The sequence below is a fragment of the Miscanthus floridulus genome, chromosome 3 (assembly GCF_019320115.1).
Source record: "Miscanthus floridulus cultivar M001 chromosome 3, ASM1932011v1, whole genome shotgun sequence".
NCBI classification, from domain to species: domain Eukaryota; kingdom Viridiplantae; phylum Streptophyta; class Magnoliopsida; order Poales; family Poaceae; genus Miscanthus; species Miscanthus floridulus.
The window spans coordinates 43396975-43411351 of NC_089582.1; positions in this window are offsets into that span (position 1 = coordinate 43396975).

Below are 14377 nucleotides of genomic sequence, written 5' to 3' on the forward strand. Positions count from 1 at the left end.
CGCGCTCGTGCCTAGGCAGGTATCGGCTCCTTAGATTGGGTGGGAAAGGTCTCGGGTGCCTGGCGGGGGCCGTCGGTGCCACTGGCCACCACGCCGGCGTGCGCAGCCAGGTCAAGGACCTCCCGGATGCGAAGATAGGTTGTTGCAGGGCCGTTTTGTGTAATCGCAGACTAAAGGAATAGTGCGCTTAGGGCTCACACTATTACTAGGTAGTCCGAGGGCGTTTTTGCAAGATGACCGGTGCGCGCGGGCCTCCCTGTCGTGGGCCGTCGTCGCGCGGCTGGGCCATGTCCTCGTGGGCCATGCTGGTGGGTCATGTGCGCATGTGCGCGATGCACGGGAGTGGGCCGCGCTGCTTGCTTGTGGGCCACACGGTGGATTTAGTTTTCCTTTTTCCAGTGAATTAATAAATGTTTATTCAATTTAGTTTTGAGCTGATCTTTGTAAAATTGTAGAAAAATCTATAGGTATCCAAAAATAGTGAAACAAAATTTGTTAGGTTCACAAAAATGTTATCTATCTGTTGGTGCTAATTGTTTATAGTTAGCTGTGATAATGATGGATTCATAAATTCAATTTAGAAAGCTTAGTATTATTTAGCTTGATATTTGTAGGATTTTTTTTGGCAAATCGGTGATAGCTTTAGCCATAAAATTTTTACAGTAGGATCATTAGATTATTATGTGCTCACTATAATTTTTGTAGCCCTAGAGTAGGTTGATAAATAGAATAGCTAATACTCCTTGTTTTATCATATATAGAGTAAATCGGTATTAAGAGTAAGAATGCCTTTAGTTGCTAAGATAGTACATGCCATGTTTCATACTTGTTAGTGGTAACAATAGGTAACTTAGCACCTTAGTCAGTAGAACTAGCTTAGTAGCTTGATAGATGTATTTTATTTTAAGAGTTGTTGTTGCCGTATTACTAAGTGTTGCATCATCATTTCATGCATGTAGATAACGAGTTGGTGGAGTTCGTGCCTGTGGGCGGATAGGAGTTCAAGGAGATCATTGAGGAGTATGAGGAGGAGATTCTCATACAGGAGGGAGCCCTGGAGCCATTCGTTGCTGACTCTGTTGACACACCGCCTGTCCAAGGCAAGCCTCGGTGCATAACCCCTATTTTTGAATGATCATTGAATATATATATATATATGATGTGCATTTACGTTATAGGTATTTTATGAAAACTACTTGCATAGATATACTTACCTATGAGTCCTACTAGTACAGGTAGAGTAGCTGCTATGCTCAGGCTTTCGGTAGCGTGAGTAACCTGCCGTTACTCATAATAGGTGATAATTATTATCACTCATGATAAAATGGTGGAAAGGAAAAATGGAGACCGAACAGGGATATGGTTTGGGTATTGGTGGGTGTAAGAGGTTGTGTCCTCTAGCCAATAGGGCATAGCTTGGTTACACTTTTTCCCTGTCTATGTCGATTAAGGACCAACCGTTGCATTGGGTTCTAGGCAAGTCATAGATTTATTATCCCGAGCACATATATGGGTATGGGCATAGGGAAGGCTTGTTGCTCTCTTGTCGTGGGTTCTGGCTCTTTTTAGACTGACTGATTGGAGGTAGGGATGGTGGAGGTCTAAGCACCGCACTGAGTCCGGGACTCAGAAGCGGGGGCTTAGAGTCCAAGTTTGGACGGGGACCTGGACCCCATGACCAGAGAGTGATGGGCTGGTCCTGCTTGTGCCTGGGGTACAAGCGGGGCGTGTGTTTTCAGGGTACCCAGCTGGGGGCATTGATTCGCGAATTGCCGGCATTCCGATATGGCTTGTCTACAGTTTAGCATCATAGTAAGAACTGAAAGATGAAAGGTAATAAAATGGAATTGTTTAGTAAACTCTTGCTTGAAAGTAGAACAGGTGTTTACATAGAATGGCTAGATAATGAATTAATCATGATTGCTAATAATAAAATAAATAAGGATTCACTTTTAGCATTGCTTTCTGCAGAAAGGAACCCAACAAACCATAAAGCTTATCATATCCCTTGGAGTCGGAAAATTATTCCCACTAGTTGGATAAGTCTTACGAGTACATTGTATACTCTAGGTTTATTTACCCCAGTTGCAGGTACTGCTTGAGGAGTAGCCATTGTGTGAAGGATTCTTCTGGTGGGCACAGACGAATCCTTATTCATTATCGATAGATGTTTATTTTCATTCCGCTGTTTAATATTCCGCACTCTGAATTTGGTAATGTAATAATGCATTTCTAAGAACTCTATGTGTATGAAATGGATTAAGTATTATAACTTGTTCTCATTATTGGATCCTTGGGGAAAATGTGGACTATTCGGGCTCTCTCTTGGGGTGTGCCTGACGGAACCCGTCCGCTGTAGCTTGCTTTTGGGGTGCTTAGTGTTTGGTGGAAGATGAGTGCCTCCGTAAGTGCGTTATTTCGGGCGGTTCTGCCATAGTTGGTACCAGAGCCAATAATGAGTTTACGAGTTTCATCACTCTTTTCTAAAAACCTAAAATTTGGCCAACAAAAGTTTTGCGAAAAGTAGGATGCGATAAAATTATGTAAATAAGTATAAGCCCTAGCAATATGGTCTATCTAGGATAGCGGCATTGGTTTTATCTAATCAGTTTTCTATAGGTACACTAAGTTACGTTGCATAATAAATCGCTTAGCATACAGAAAGTGAGTGTGCGATGTGCCGAAATTTTGCGAATGCTGCTATATTCTGGCTTGAGTGAGCGTACAGGCCAATGTATGCATCATGATAAGAGAATCTTGCTAAAACTAAATTCCTCCTACACATATAAATTGGATTAGTAAACTGATAGGATAAACTAAAAGAATGCTTTAATAAATGTCTTGTCATTTCTCTAATCCCTTGTTTTTGATCTGGAGGGTTGTCCTAAGTGGTTGGTTCCTATCTGTTATAGATGAACCTGAGGTCCAAACGCAGGAGCACCAGTGCCAGAGCGGGCCACGGTCTTGGCGAGGGCCAAGGTGAAAGTGGCCGGGGCAATGAGCATGGCAATGAGGAGAGCCATGAGGCTCCACTTCTGGCTCCTCCTCCACCACCACCGCAACCTCCGATGACTCATGCGGAGATGATGGCAGAGATGTTGGCTGCTCATCGCGAGTCAGCCCATGCCATGGAGCTATTGGCATAGGCTATTGGTGGCTTCGCCCGTGGAGGCCATGGGGGCAATGGTGGGAACGCGGGTGGTGCCCGCTGTCCTGAGGGACCCTGCTCTTATCAGGATTTCTTAAAGATGCACCCACCCACATTCACATCAATGGCTGAGCCTCTAGATACAGAGCATTGGCTTCGCATTCTGGAGCAAAAGTTTCTATTGCTCACCGTAACTGAAGAGCAGAAGATGTGCTTTACAGCGCAATAGTCGTTGAGACCCGTGAGTGCATGGTGGGATACATTCAATGCCATACAGTAGGAGGATCATCGGGTGACCTGGCAGGAGTTCACTACGGCTTTCAGAGAGTATTATATTCCTGCTGGTGTTCTCAATAGAAAGTTGACAGAGTTTCTGAACCTTCGGCAAGGGAGTATGTCCGTGATGGACTATGTCAACAAGTTCAATCACTTGTCATAGTATGCTGGGATTCATGTTGATATAGATGAGAAGAAGAGAGACCATTTTTATCACGGACTCTCTTGCATCTTGCAGAAGGAGTTATATACTAGGAATTATAAGACCTTTGGGGCGATGATGAATGCTGCTATTGCCATGGAGGGCTTGCAGCGTGACTCGCTGGCAGAATGGAAGCACAAGCGGGTGGCTACTGGGTCTTCTAGTCACCCCCATGCCCAGAAAGTACAGGTTGTTAGGTGGGTGCCCTATTAGTCTTCGGGTGGGCATTCGTTTCGATAGCCTCAGTAGACTTTTTAGGCTCCTTCCACGCAGTATCATGCACCTACTCAGCAGGTGCAACCTCAGCAGCCCCAGGGATAGCAGGTCCCACCTTGTCTGGGACAGGAGAACAAGCCTGGTGCTTATTTCAAATATGGCAAGGAAGGCCACTATGCACGGGAGTGTCCGCAAAACTAGCTGGCCCAGTCTGCTCAACCTTCAGCTAACTCTAGGCTAATCAAGCGGACAATTGTCAAGAAGAAAGTGCCAGTGAACCATTCTAGACAGGTTAATTTCATGGAGGCTGAGGAAATATTACAAAATGAACCGGTGATGGTTGGTATGTTCACCATTGATTCCCATTCAGCTTATGTGTTGTTTGATTCTGGTGCATCACATTCATTCATGAGCATGGGATTTGCACACCGGCACAACATACCTCTTATAGCTATACCTTTTGCCTATAGAATCAGTACTCTGGGTGCACAGATGTGTGTTAATACTCGGACGGACACAGTGAGCTTAGTATTAGCCACTCACACTTACCGTCTCTAGTTCATGGTGCTGCCTAGGCAAGGCATTGATGCAATTCTTAGAATGAACTGGTTGCGGGTATATGGGGTAGTCTTGGATCTGAAGCAAAGAGTTGTAGAGTTATGGCTTCCTTCTTCTTAGGATAGGATGTCTCTTCTTGTACCCTTAGATCTAGCCTTACCTGTTGCTGCTCATGCTGAGGCCTCTCCTGATCTTACCTCTATTCCTATGATATGTGAGTTCCTAGATGTTTTTCCTAAAGATCTGCCTAGATTGCCATCGGACAGAGATGTGGAATTCTCCACTGAGTTAGAGCCTGGTACTGCTCCTATCTCCCGAAGCCCGTATCGCATGGCCTCGAAGGAATTGGCTGAAATGAAGAAGCAGTTGGAAGAGTTGTTGGAAAAGGGATTCATCCGTCCTAGCTCTTCACCTTGGGGTTGTCCAGCCATTTTTGTGAAGAAGAAAGATGGCACTCTTTGGATGTGTGTGGATTACCGCATTCTCAATGCGGTAACCATTAAGAACAAGTATCCTTTACCACGTATTGATACTTTGTTCGATCAACTAGCTAGTGCCAAGGTGTTCTCCAAGATTGACCTTCGTTCAGGCTATCATCAGATCAAGATTAGACCACAAGATATACCAAAGACAGCTTAATCTACTAGGTATGGGCTGTATGAATACCTAGTCATATCTTTTGGTCTCACCAACGCTCCTGCATTCTTCATGTACCTGATGAATTCAGTTTTTATGCCAGAGCTAGACAAGTTTGTAGTGGTATTCATTGATGATATCCTGATATATTCCAAGAACAAGGAAGAGCATGCCCAACACCTTCGGATAGTACTGGCTCAATTGAGGGAACACAAGCTATATGCTAAATTCAACAAGTGTGAATTCTGGTTAGATTGAGTGCAGTTTTTGGGGCATGTTTTGACACCTGATGATATCTCCGTTGACCCAGCAAGGTGCAAGATGTGCTAAATTGGAATTCTCCTAAGTCAGTGCATCAGATTCGTCGGTTCCTTGGTCTTGCTGGATATTATCGGTGCTTCATCTCGGATTTCTCCAAGATAGCTTAGCCAATGACCAAGCTGCTCTAGAAAGATGCCAAGTTTGATTGGAGCCTGGCTTGTAAAGAAGCCTTCCAAGCTTTGAAGAACCTTCTTACCACTGCTCCTGTCTTGGCCTAACCAGATATCGATAGACCTTTTGCTGTATATTGTGATGCCTCGAAGACGGGGTTGGGATGTGTGCTTATGCAGGATGGGCGTGTGATAGCTTATGCTTCGCACTAACTGAAAAAGCACGAAGTGAATTACCCCACCCATGATTTAGAGTTGGCTGCTGTGGTCCACGCTCTAAAAATTTGGAGGCATTACTTGTTGGGCAACAAAGTGCATATTTTTATAGATCATAAGAGCCTCAAATATATTTTCACTCAGTCTGAGTTAAATATGAGGCAAAGGAGGTGGTTGGAATTGATCAAAGATTATAACTTGGAGGTACATTATCACCCCGAAAAGGCCATTGTGGTAGCTGACGCTTTGAGCTGAAATTCATATCAGGTTGAAGAAGCACCTTTGTCTCTCAACCATGCTGAGGTGCTGGCTCACATTGCCTTAGTCTCAGATTTGCTTGAGCAGATTATTATGGAGCAAAGGCAAGATACTTTAGAAAAACATCAAGAAATTGATTGCCGAAGGGCATGGTCCTAGTTTAGTATTGATGAGCAAGGTGTAGTGAGGTACAAGGATAGATTGGTGGTTCCATCGAATGAGGGCTGAGAAGGAAGATTTTGAATGAAGCTCATCATTCCAAATTGTCTATCCATCCTGGCAGTAACAAGAAGTACCATGATTTGCACCACTTATATTGGTGGTCCAACATGAAGCAGGACATCACCAAGTACATCGTGGATTGCGATACTTGTGGGAGAGTTAAAGCAGATCATATGCGTACCCTAGGATATTTGCAGCCCTTGCCCATTCCTGTTTGGAAATAGGAAGATATTTCCATGGATTTCATTGTGGGTTTACCCACACATCCAAGGGCTATGACTCTATTTAGGTCATTATGGACCGTCTCACTAAGTCTGCTCATTTTCTCCTGGTGGACACTAAATATTCAGCCAAGAAGTATGCCCGGATATATTTTGACCGGGTTGTGACTCTACACGGAGTTCCCCTTACTATCATCTCTGATAGAGGGTCAGTTTTTGTCTCTCGTTTCTGGGAACAACTGCAGCAATGTCTTGGTACTCGTCTCCTCAGAAGCTCAGCTTATCATCCACAAACTAATGGCCAAACTAAAAGGGTGAACCAGGTACTCGAGGACATGTTGAGAGCTTGTGCCATTTCTTTTCCTGAGAAGTGGGATGAATGCCTGAAGTTAGCTGAGTTTTCTTACAACAATAGCTATCAAGAAAGCATTCGTATGGCACCATTTGAAGCTCTGTATGGAAAGAAGTGTAGGACACCACTTAATTGGGTTGAAGTGGGAGACCGTGGATATTTTGGGCCTGATTTCATCAAAGAAGCTCAAAAGCAAGTCAGCATTGTTTAGAGTCATTTGAAGGCAGCTCAGAGCCGACAGAAAGCTTATGTGGACAAGCGAAGAAGGCCTTTGTAGTTTGCTGTTGGGGATTATGTGTACCTCAAGGTGTCTCCTATGAGAGGGGTGCATCAGTTTGGTGTCCATGGCAAGCTAGCCCCATGATATGTGGGTCCTTACAAGGTTTTGGAATAGTGTGGCCTAGTTGCTTATTGTCTCTAGCTTTCCGATATTTTATCAGCGGTACACGATGTGTTTCACGTATCGCAGTTGAAGAAATATTTGCGGGTCCCTGATGAAGCTGTGGAAATTGAAGGAATTCCCCTCCAGCCTGATTTGACTTATATTGAGCACCCTATCAAAATCTTGGACGAAAAGGAAAGAGTGACAAGGAGCAATGTGGTGAAGTTCTACAAGGTGCAGTGGCAAAACCACTCAGAGGATGAAGCCACGTGGGAACAAGAGAGCTATATATTGAAGCATTACCCCCACCTTTTCTCTAGTTCAGATAAGTAGTTGTTTACATTGAAATGAAATTCTTATCTCTTTTCCCACACTAGACACATGAAATCTCGGGTCCAGATTTTGTTTTAGGGGGGTAGATTTGTAACACCCTCGGTGTTACACTGTACAGTCTTTTGCTACAACGCTGCATGAGCATCATATTTATTTGTAAATGTGTGTAATATAGAGTGTAAAGCAATGTACATAACTTGAAACGATCATCGAAAATGAGAAACGAGAGATACATTCAATGTCGCGTTATATCACTTAGGGTTTTAAACGAGTTTTTATTGAACGAAAATACTATAGAATGCATATACGACACTTTAATAAAGTTTGTAGTATAAGCTTCGTAGGTGACGATGAAATACTTGAGGTCATGAAAGGAATTCACTAGCTAGCGTATCGAATAACATGGAAATCAAATTCGACGCGAATCCAATCGAGACTTTAGTCGAATTTCCTAAGTCGGAAAACGGTTTGACAAGGCCAAGGTTGGCAATTCTTGTGGCGAATTGGATTAAGAAGTAGTGTAATTTCATGGCTGGTTTTAGTAGCTTGATATGCCTTCTTGAGTATAGAATAGGTGGTTTAGCAATGGGATCATTGAGTTGGATTTTTTGGGACGCTTTAAAAAGCGTGCAAGGCATGTTCCCGGTCGGCTTCAGCATCTGGACGCAGTCACCATGCCTCGGTTTGGCTCAACACCACAGCACTGGCTTGCCCAAGCATGCACACCCACACCACCGTTGCCGCGCCCTGGCACGCGACTCACGCACGCACGTGCACGCCGCGCCCGGTGGGCCTAGCCGCTCTGTCACCACCGCCGTCGTCGTGGGCCTGCTACCCTAGCCAGTCCGCTGCCGCCCCCTTTGCCGTGTCGCTACCTACGTTGCATCGTGTCACCTAGCTGCTGCTAGCCGTGGCCGCGAGTGCTAAGTCGCCCGCATGCACACGCACTGCTTATGTCGCGTTCGCCTGAGTCGCTCTGCCATCGCCGTCACGTCCGCCTGGCCGCTCTAGCGCCTCGTGCTCGCCTACGCGTGGCCATACTTGGTCGGCTATGGCCAGCACATGGCCCTGCCCGCACTATCGCCTCGCCACGCATGGGCTCGCCCCGCCTACCTTGCCATCACATCCGTGCTCGATGCGACGCTGCGCTACTGCCCCTCCCCAGATCGGTGCCAGCCACTGCGGCGCACAGGGCCGAGCCACCAGCGGCTTGTGATTTATGGCCATGCAGCCAACCATTCTTGAGCACGTTTTGCTGTCCCCCATCGCCCTGTAGCACGTGCGCGCTTGAACTCTGAGTTGACAGCCACGTCCTGCCATGGCAGCGATGAGCCAAGCCATGCCGGCTCTTCCCCTATTCCTCTGTCGCCATGGTCGTCGGACCCACGCCTTCCATTCAGCTTGGTGGAGTCACCTCGGTCCAATTAACTCTGTCCATGGCTTCGCTGTGTAGTCAGCTAGCCACCCGGCCCCATTGTGTAGTGATCCTTGCTATGCCATGCTCCAATTTGAAGCTTTCCTCCCGCCGGGTCATTAAGACCATCTTGGCACATGTTGACGGCAAGGCCCCCACTCTAGAGCTGCTCGAGTTCGTTCCATTGCACCGCCAGCTTCGCCTCCACCTACCCATCACCTAGCGCACCCTTGCCAAGTTGCTACCACCCTCTAGACGCCCCTAATGCGGTCTTGCCACCGCGGTGCACCACCACACCGTCCTTGCGCACACGGCCAGCTTGGCTCGGGCTGCCTCCAATCGAACTACCACCTCGACCAGGTCCGTGGTGAGTGCCTGGAGCTCACTCGCTACCCTATTTATTTCGGCATTGTTGTAACTCATCAGAACGCCACTGTTATGTTGTAGGAGCTCCGCCGCCGTGGTCTGGCTTTACTGCGGTGTACTGGCTCGTGTTTTCTTCGCCCAGCATCTCGCGCTCGTGTCTAGGCAGGTATCAGCTCCTTAGATAAGGCGGGGAGGGTCCCGGGTGCTCGGCGGGGGCCATCGGTGCCACTGGCCATCGCGCCGACGTGCGTAGCCAGGTCAAGGACCTCCCCGATGTGAAGATAGGTTGTTGCAGGGGCTGTTTTGCGTAATCGTAGACTGAAGGAATAGTGCACTTAGGACTTACGCTATTACTGGGTAGTCTAAGGGCGTTTTCGCAAGATGACCGACGTGCGCGGGCCGTCGTCGCGCGGCTGGGCCACGTCCCCGTGGGCCACACTGGTGGGTTGCGTGTGCGCGCACGCGATGCACGGGAGTGGGCCGCATGGTGGATTTAGTTTTCCTTTTTCCAGTGAATTAATAAATATTTATTCAATTTAGTTTTGAGCTGATCTTTGTAAAATTGTAGAAAAATCTGTAGGTATCCAAAAATAGTGAAACAAAATTTGTTAGGTTCACAAAAATGCTATCTATCTGTTGGTGCAGATAGTTTACAGTTAGATGTGATAATGATAGATTCATAAATTCAATTTAGAAAGCTTAGTATTATTTAGATTGATATTTATAGGAATTTTTGTGGCAAATCAGTGATAGCTTTAGCCATGAAATTTTTACAGTAGGCTCATTAGATTATTATGTGCTCACTGTAATTTTTGTAGCCCTAGAGTAAATTGATAAATAGAATAACTAATACTCCTTGTTTTATCATATATAGAGTAAATCGGTATTACGAGTAAGAATGCCTTTAGTTGCTAAGATAGTACATGCCATGTTTCATACTTGTTAGTGGTAACAATAGGTAACTTAGCACCTTAGTTGGTAGAACTAGCTTAGTAGCTTGACGATGTATTTTATTTTAAGAGTTGTTGTTGCCGTATTATTAAGTGTTCCATCATCATTTCGTGTATGTAGATAACGAGTTGGTAGAGTTTGTGTCTACGGGCGAACAGGAGTTTGAGAAGATCATTGAGGAGTACGAGGAGGAGATTCTCGTACAGGAGGGAGCTCCAGAGCCGTTAGTTGCTGACTCTGTTGACACTGCCTACCCAAGGCAAGCCCCGGTGCATAACCTCTATTTTTGAATGATTATTGAATATATATATATATATATGATATGCATTTACGTTACATGTATTTTATGAAAACTACATGCATAGATATACTTACCTATGAGTACTACTAGTACAGGTCGAGTAGCTGTTATGCTCAGGCTTTCGGTAGCGTGAGTAACCTGCCGTTACTTACAATAGGTGATAATTATTATCACTCATGATAAAATGGTGGAAAGAAAAAATGAAGACCGGGCAGGGATATGGTTTGGGTATTGGTGAGTGTAAGAGTTTGTGTCCTGCGGCCAACTGGGCATAGCTTGGTTACATTTTTTTCCTGTCTGTGTCGGTTAAGGACCGGCCATTGCATTGGGTTTTAGGCAAGTCATAAATTAATTATCTCGAGCACATACTTGGGTATGGGCGCAGGGAAGGCTTGTTGCTCTCTTGTCGTGGGTTTCGGCTTTTTCCGGACCGACTGATTTGAGGCGGGGATGGTGGAGGTCTAAGCACCGCATTGAGTCTGGGACTCAGGAGCAGGGGCTTGGAGTCCAAGTTTGGACGGGGACCTGGACCCCGTGATAGGAGAGTGATGGGCTGGTCCTGCTTGGGCCTGGGGTACAAGCGGGGCGTGTGTTTTTGGGATACCCAGCTGGGGGCATTGATTCGTGAATCGTCGGCGTTCTGATATGGCTTGTCTACAGTCTAGCACCGTAGTAAGAACTGAAAGATGAAAGGTGATGAAATAGAACTATTTGGTAATGTAATAATGCATTTCTAAGAACTCTGGATGTATGAAATGGACTAAGTATTGTAACTCGTTCTCATTATTGGATCCTTAGGGGAAAATGTGGACTATTCGGGCTCTCTCTTGTGGTGTGCCCGACGGAACCCGTCCGTTGTAGCTTGCTTTCGGGGTGCTTAGTGTCTGGTGAAAGACGAGCGCCTCCGTAAGTGCGTTATTTCGGACGGTTCTGCCACAGACGTGTGCGTGGAGGCAGGGCACGGACTTAAGGACTCCGGTGAGGGTGAAGCGGCCTGGCGCGGAGGGCCGTCCAAGGTGAGCGTGGCCGTGCGCAGCCATGGTCAGACGTGGAACGTCGATGGGTCGACAGTGGGTTGCGGAGGAGCACGGCGAGGGAAATCATGTCGGGGGAGAAGGTACGAGGGTTTTGGGTGTGTAATCAGCGGTATTGGTGGATAATTCCCCAGCCATTGCCCTAGGCCTATCATCGCATGCCCTCTGCTATGCTATTTCTTGCGATCTGTGGCGCTCGCTGTCGAGAGACGTGGAAATGGAGATAGGAGAGAAAGGAAGAAGAGATGTTTATTTGGCAAAATGACATGTGGGTCAGTGGGTCCCACGTATAAAGGGGATAGAGTTTTCTCATTCTGCTAGTGCATTTGTTCTCTATATATATTGTAATTCAGTTTTCTCAATAACCTATGTTAGATTTTAAAAGAAAGGAGAATGGAGATCTGATGGAGATGCTCTAAATCAGGATTCAGTTATTGCAAGCAAAATTGTGAAAAGCCTTGCCGATAGCAATAGAAGCATATCAAAGTTTGTCTTGGAGAGCCCCGAGAAAAACGGATTATAGCTAAAACGACAGCTGACAGGGCGTGTACCAACAGCATGATACAAAAATCAATGTCCTTGAGCCTTAAAAGTCTTAATCGGACGCCCACCTGGCCCTGGTCGGCCGCCGGCCGGCGGCAAGTCCATCCCTCCGGCGCCGTATTTCATCTCGTCCTATCCGAATGCGTATACCACCAAACCCCAAATACATATTTCTAATTCCCAAAGGTCACAGATGTATGGCCAGGTCAAGACGCAACACCGACATCTATCACATGTCAGTATGTCACTATCACCTCGCGATGCAATGCAACCAGCAGAAAACAGTAGCTGCAACGTATAAGTTTCAGCGTTTGCAGACCATCCTAGCTAGAGAACGTGTCGGAATAACTAGCAATTGAGGATTTAATGAAATCCATAAGAATAAATAATTATGAACACAAACAGAAGATTGCACTAGCATTGTGATCACGTAATATGAGCATATATAATCTAAACATCTACTCCCTCCTATAATTTAGAACGGAGGGAGTACTACACACAGTTAAAACAAGCTACGTATCTATAGATCTATTATTACTTGATAATCAATTCACTAAGATATTAAGTTTCTATTCTTAATATTAATGAGCAAAAAGGGTTTTTTTTGTCTTTCATCGCTTACAACCGTTTAGGGCTAGTTTGGAATGGAAATTTTCCAAAGGAAAAGCGAAGGAATGGATTCCTTAGGAAAGTTTAACTTGCTGTTTGGAACAAAGGAAATCTACCTTCCTTCCTAGAGAAAAGGCTAACCTTGCTTCACAAAACACAATAAAAAAAGCATCCAAGAAAACCCAAAGGAAAAATTCCTACAAAGTTTCCTCAAGTTCTGAAGCTTGGAACCTTTGCTTCTTGGGCACATATGATATTCCCGTATTCTTGCAATTCAAACACCGCCCAAGTTTGCATTCCTGTGTTTTAAAATCCTATAGTTTTCTACTTTTCAATCTATTCTATTTTCTGCGTTTTATTATTTCTTTGTTTTGCATTCTTGCATTCTAAATAGGTCCTCAGAGGATCCTTAGGTTGCGAAGATAAAGAGAAAGTAAAAGAAGATTGGGCATGCACCAAGAGTGAGCTCGATTTTGATGGAGTATTAACTCAAGTGCTACGAACGTCCTTCATCACTCTACCTTCTCAAGCCCTGCCTAATGAAACAAGGGAGCGAGCATGGGCCACCTTTGTTACCCACTCTACTCATGAGCTAACTAGAATATGGACCTATTTAAAGAAGAATTTTTTATGAGTTGCTATTTGAAACGCATGAATAGAAAGAATGTATAAAAATAGAAATAAAGAGGAATATAGACACTACATTTCTAAAGGCAGTTCCAATCATGAAGCTTTAGGATAGTTCCCATACTTACAAATTAATATAGACACTATATATGTCGACTCTATTCCCAATAATGGATAGTTTATGCAATTTAAATTTTCATCCAATCATATTTCTTCTCTCTCATATCATCTACCTACATAGCTCTTTTTATCTTGATTCCCATATGGACATAGTTTTTTGTACTTATCTTCATTCTTAAATATAAGGAATTGAAACATTCAAATTTCATCCAAGTTATAAGGTATTCTAGGTGAATTAACTCCCCAAAACATCCCAAAAGCATAAGATTTCTCTATAGTTAATGGTGGGTTACATGCATCATTTGTTTGACCCCCATAACTTGTCCTAAAATTCCTAGGATACCTAGTGTTTCAGAAAAAATGGAGTATAAATCCAGTCTCAGTGGGGGTTTCATGTCTCAATTTCCAAGGCTCTCATGTGTTGGAAATAGTATAGACTGGATTTGTTCATCCCATGAAACTTTGATCCTCCATCCCATCATCGGTATTGTATCATATCGGCATATTTACTAAGTTGGTAGCTTATTTAATGCTCATGAAACTTTCTTGACACCTCCATTGAGATTGGCCTAATACAAGAAACTAGTTCCTTATCTCTTCTCTTAACTCTAATGACACATCGACACATTAATGTTTTGCATACTTGACACCATAATTAATATCATGGAAACTACTTGGACTACCCTCATCCCACACGCACAAGTGTGGAGTAACCATCAAACGCTCCTAAGTCGCAGCTGGCAAGGTAGGTGCTCATTGTCATTTCATTCGACAATCGGCAAGGGAAGGCCCGCTCAGCACTCGGATAGATGGTGCGGTGTACCATATGTCTTTGTAGCATTGTAAGTCTTGCTACAATGCGACAATGCCAATGGTCGTGACACAATTTCTTCTTCCAACTTCCTTTAGAGAAACTCTAACAGGAGCCCTCAAATTAGGGAATGAGTGGGATCAATAGTTA